At 40.8% G+C, this 6,000-nt stretch overlaps 1 protein-coding gene across 2 annotated transcripts in view; it reads left to right on the top strand.

The window, feature by feature from the left end:
- The window catches only part of Rbms3 (RNA binding motif single stranded interacting protein 3), a 934,572-nt gene that overhangs the window by 814,676 nt on the left and 113,896 nt on the right, over positions 1 to 6,000 (top strand). The window lies entirely within an intron of this gene.

Here is a 6,000-nt window from a genome sequence, read left to right as displayed (position 1 = left end):
TGTGTGTGTGTGTGTGTGTGTGTGTGTGTGTGTGTGTGTGTGTGTGTGTGATGCCCACAGATGCTAGAAGAGAGAGAGCATCAAATACCCTTGGTCTGGAGTTATAGGCACTTTTGAGCCAACTGCCATGGGCTCTGGGAGCAGAACCCAGGTCCTCTGAAGTGTTTTTGGCTCCTGAAACCTCTCTTTAGTCCCAACCAGTTGCTTTTCACTTTGACTCAAAAAACATTTTTTTTTCTGAAAAAAAAAAAAAAAAAGTTCGATTTTTCATAGGAAATTTTTGGTTTGAGCTTGATATAATTTAACTGCAGAAAATATAACTATCATTTCCTGCTTTTAAAATAAAATTCCTGCTTTCCTCTCCCTCATCACTGCGCAGGCATGTTTTTGTTTTTGTTTCTCTTGTGTTATTTCATGAGTGGAAAGACTAGAGAGAAAATTTGGTTTATGACCAGTGCGTTTGCACTCTAAGACTTGGACAAATTCCCATAGGCAGCCAAGAGCAACCTGCTGAGAACCGTGTAAGGCAGTTCTATATAAATGTGTCTTGGAGACTACCAAACATATCTACTAAATCTACCTCAAATGCATCCCGTGGAGTGATAATTTGTGCACACACACAAACAGCACCTGGGATGTCAGTAGAAGAGTGAAATGCAGATTCCCTTTTTCTCTTTATAATGGTTTCTGGTTCTCAAAGCAAAGTGCCCAGTTTTATACATGATTGCATACACGTGAAGCATTCATATATGATATTAAATGTCGGATACTAACTTGTCCCAATACATTCTCTGAGACAAATACTTCAATGCAGGTAGATGAGTGGTGAATACAGGAAATGTGGAGAAATAAAAAGTAGAGAGATAAGGGGAAAGAAGGAAGCATTAGGGAGCTAGAAAACAGTCCTTTGAAGGATATTAGGAGTTTATTCATATGTGTGCATGTGTGTGTACACGTTATATGGTTCCTGTTTTTCCTCCCAGCACCGAGCTCCCAGAATAATGACTCATGAGCCTCAAGATATATTTACAAATACCTAGGCCATATAGCTAGGTTCTTCTCTGACTAGCTCATAACTTTAGATAACCCATTTATACTAATCTACATTCTGCCATGTGGCTGATTACCTCTGCTCATGTACCATGCATCTGTCTTCCTCACATTTTCCTGGGCAAATCTCCCATGCCTAGTTCTATCCCAGAATCCTTTCTGCCTGCTGAATGTCCCACCTTCTATTCTACCCTTTCCTATAGGCCATAGGTTTTATAGATGTATTGACAGGTAATTCATCTATACAATAAACAAGATATTCTCTCTCCACATATGTGCAAACATTGTGTACCAATAATTTGGAGGCCAGAGGTTGGTGTTGCATGTCTTCCTTGCTACTTCTTTGTGTTGTTTCTTGATTCAGGGTCTACCACCTGAACCTGTAGCTCAAGAATTTGGCTAGATTCTCAGGCCATCAAGTCCTTGATTCTCCTGTCTCTGCCCCCTCAGCTCTGGGGTCACAGGCTTGCACTGCACACACAGCTTTCTTTTCTACATTGGTGCTGGGGAGTCAAAGCCAGGTTCTCTTGCTCAAGTGGTCAGTGTTTTACTTACTGAGCCATCTTCCCATGTCCAGGAGCTTCTGGCTGTGGAGTTCCCCTGGACATGACTGAAAATGTATCCGTTGGTGTTGCCAGGAGAACTGATGTCTAATATTCCTCATTTATGTTTTCCTTTGCTCCCTTTAGTATCAGTAGCTTGCTGTCAGCCATGGACTGCAAAGAGTAAACAGAAAATTCAGGGATAAGAAATTTATGTTTTAAAGAAATTTTTATCATACTATATCTTCACTACTATATTTGTTGTTAGTTATTCTTATTCTCCTGTGAGAATATGGTTTAAATATGAAATGCTGCCCCAGGCTCATGGTTTTGGACACTTGCCCTCGACTCCTGAAGCTATTTTGAAGACTGGAGTCCCTTCCATAGCTGGGGCCTGGCTGGTGAACCCAGGCTACTAGAATTGTTTCTGTCATAAATTTTAGTCACAGTGACAGGAAATGTAATTGTTCATAAACTCTGTCACTGCACAAGGGGAGCAGTATGAATTGGGTTAGTAGCATCTCTGATATGAGACATTAGCTTTGCTGCTTAGAGGATATCTTTAGGAATAAGGACGGGCATTTGAGTCTGGGTCTTTGTAGCTCCCAGTCAGGTGAGGGCTTCCAGGAGATGGGGATTGATGTTCAGCCCTTACTGTCAGCTTTGCACATACATGTAGTGGATGTGTGAGCCCACGGGCAACCTTCTGACCATGGTGCAGGTAATGGTCATTAGAAGAGATGCTGCTACATAATTTTTTTTAAATAGAAAGAAGGTATAAATAAAGGAAAGGGAAGGGACAATTAGTCCACTTGCTCCCCTAGTAGAAATGTTACTTAAAAGGACTGGCAAGAGGGCCCAGTGGTTAGGGGTACTTGCTCTTCTTGCAGAGAATGTGCATTCCATTCCCAACACTCAGGCAGTTCACAACTGACTGTAACTCCACCTCTAAAGGGTTCAGGGTCTTCTTCTGGCCTCCACAAGCACCTGCATGCATGTGTGTGCATCCATGTGTACACACACACACGCGTGTTCATGCACAACACACACACAAGTAAATCCTAAAAAGTGCAACTCATGGATCACAATCTATAGCTAAACCTACTTTAAATCAAATCCCAAATTGAAAATGTAAAAATTCAGCATATAAGTCCCACAAGAAAATTTCCAAGCTCAGGGAATTTCAATGAAGAATGCTACAGAATATTTAAAACACAATTATCAATAATTTAATATGCTGTTCTACCAAAAAAAATTAACAGAAACACTCCTCAAATGAGTTATTTGTGTCACAACACGAAAACGGGACAAAAATATAAACAGAGAAAAATACAAATCAATTTCTTTCCAGAAATAAATTTTAAAACTTTAAAAAGAGAAAGGAAAGAGAGAAAGAAAGAAAGAGAGAGAGAGAGAGAGAGAGAGAGAGAGAAAGAAAGAAAGAAAGAAAGAAAGAAAGAAAGAAAGAAAGAAAGAAAGAAAAGAAAGAAAGAACGAAAAAGAAAAGATTCTGGACTGAGTTACTTACCATCTCCAGATGAGCTTCCTTCCAGATGTGCAAAACTGTCTCAACACTTGAAATTAATCAGTGTGATCAATCATGTCAATTAGCTAAGCAGAAAATCATATAACCATATCAACTGATGCAGAAAATGCACTTGGCAAAATGCAAGTTCCTTCCATGATAGCCTTCTCAGGAAATGTAGACTGGAAGATAATTACTTCACTGGATACAAAGTAGCTAGAAGACCCTACAGCAAGTTGCATACTTACAATGACAGGCTACTTTCTCCCAAGGTCAGGAGCAAGACACGACTGTCTCACCATGTATTTAAGATAGCCCTGAAATACGGCGAAAACTTGAAAATCATCCGGAATGTAAGGAAATAAATAGACAAGAAATCTGTTCCTGTTTTCGCAGAACATGGTTGTCCATATAGAAAATTAGAAGGATCCCAGCAAATGAGCTCAGTAATTTGTCAGCTATAAGGCCAACAAGAAACAAGGCACATTTCCACCTGTGAATCACAAGGAGAAGCTGAAATTGAAAAGCACCAAACTGCTTAGCTGGAGAGGTGATTCAACAGTTAAGAGCACTGTCCGTCTGCTACTGCTGAGGACCCAGGTTCGAATACCACCACCCACACAACAGCTGACAGCCATGTGTAACTCCAGTCTGATGTGACCCGTGACCTCTTCTGCCCTCCATGAGCACTGCAGGCACACAGCGTACAGATATATATGCAAGGAAAAAAACATAAAAATCCACAACAGAAAACAAAATAATCTTTATAAATATACATTTTAAAAGATACAACACACTGCTGATAATCACATCCTCCCCCCCACAAATAAATAAATAAATAAATAAATAGATAAATAAATAGATAAATAGATAAATAAATAAAGGTGCTAAAGCACCGAAGTACAGATTCTTAGTAATGGTCAGGGATCTTTACAAAGAGTGTAGGAACAACTGGAAATCTGGAAAAGACACAGTAATGACCAAAACCATGAATTTCAACACACAACTAAAACTACCAGGAGTTGAAAAAGTAAAATATTACCTTGTTCTGGGTAATCACTTCTCCTGTTTCCTCCTAACATTTTCATCTTATTTCATTCCTTTAGAAGGTAAGATAGGTTCTGGAGAGCTGACTCAGTAGGCAGAGGCACCTGATGCCGAGCCTGACAATCCGAGTTCAATCTCTGGAACCCGCACGGTAGGAGAAGAGAACTGACTCCTGAGAGTTGTCCTCTGGCCTCCTCAAGCATGCATGCCCACACTCAAAATTAAAATGTAAACTTGGAACCACAGGTTTTCCATTACAAGCCCAGACTTTGACCGTGAGCCATGAGTCCTGCATCTCAAACTGTCTAATCTGTGAAGGAGAAATATCAAGAGTCTGCATCTCAGAGGCAGCCTGGATGCCAGTCAGTTCAGAAGTCAGTACAATAGCAGAAATGTGGCAAGATGTCAGCTCATTGTGGTTTGTTTTTCAGTATTTGAGGCTGAAGATTTCCTCAGTCTTCTGGGAGGGACCTTTCTATCACCTGTCTGCTGAAGGCTAGTTCATAAAAAGCAATGAGAACCCTAAGATCTGAGCTCTTTCATTCCCAAATGGATGCTTTTAAATCAGATGTGGGGGCAGAGGTTGTCCTTGTTTTGTCTCCCCAAGTAAAACTATTTTGTCTGTGAAACAAAATATCATGTTATTAGAAGATTATGTATAGACATCTGAGATCTCAACTTGGCATAGAGTTAACTGTTCTAATAGAAACAAAATGGACAAAGGAGTAAAAAAACAATGCAAAAACACAAAACCGCAAGAGTGATATTTTAAATGTCATGGAGAGCTGAAGAGCTGGTCAGAAGCAGAGAGTGCTTGCTGCTCTTCCAGAAGACTTGAATGCAGCTCCTAGCATCCAAGTTAGGCAGCTCATAGCTGCCTGTAGTCCCAGTTTCAGGGAGATCTGATTTCTCTCCTCCCTGCCCCCCACAACACACAACATACACATAAATTAAAAAAAATATTCAAACAAAAATAAAACAAGGAAGAATATAATGGAGGAAGGTACAAGATATCTATATCTTGCCTTCACGTGTGTTCCTGCGCGCACACACACACACAAACACACACACACACACACACACACACACACACACACACCTACCTACAGATCTAACCAGAGGGAAAAACTAAGATAAAATGTAATTTTTTCCAGACCCATGCATTAATCACAAATTACTCATCAGCCAATATTTTTTAAATTTTTTATCTTTTATATTAATTACAGTTCATTTACTTTGTATCCCAGCTGTAGCCTCCTCCTTCATCCTCTCCTTTCCCCTCCCTCCCTCTCTCATCTCCTCCTAGCCCCTCTCTAAGTCCACTGATAGGGGAGGGCCCAGCCAATACATTGAAAGGTTTCATTTTGCAGTTTTGTGACACCTGTCTATGCTCCAAATATTCCTCACTTTTATGTGCTTCTGGAAGCGAAAGTCAATTCCATCCTTACATTTTGCATATGTAACAAATGCCTGTCTGGTCCTCGGTTTCTTCACGGCACTTGCATGTATATTCTTCTCAAATAGAGTCTCAGTCTCTGAAGGAGCTGTGCTTTTCTCCCAATCTCCTTCCTCGCTCTCCTTGCCTGAGCCGTCACCATTATCAGTTAAGGACAAGACAATTTCGTGCTTCCACTGTTGCTCGCCTTTGCACTGTGTGTGGACTGCTTTTGTCTCTTCCAGCACTGTAGCACTGGATGTAGGCATCAGCTTGTGGTGACTAAGCACCGTGTGGCGCCTCCCTCCTCCTGTGAGCTGCAATCTGGTAATCTTGTGCTTGGCTCCCCTTCTGTGCAAGGCTGGAAACTGCATTCCCATAATCATCTTCTGTGTGTGTTT

Source organism: Psammomys obesus, unplaced genomic scaffold (genome assembly GCF_907164565.1).
Source record: "Psammomys obesus unplaced genomic scaffold, mPsaObe1.curated_primary_1811, whole genome shotgun sequence".
Lineage (NCBI taxonomy): Eukaryota > Metazoa > Chordata > Mammalia > Rodentia > Muridae > Psammomys > Psammomys obesus.
This window is presented reverse-complemented; position numbering and strand designations above follow the sequence as displayed.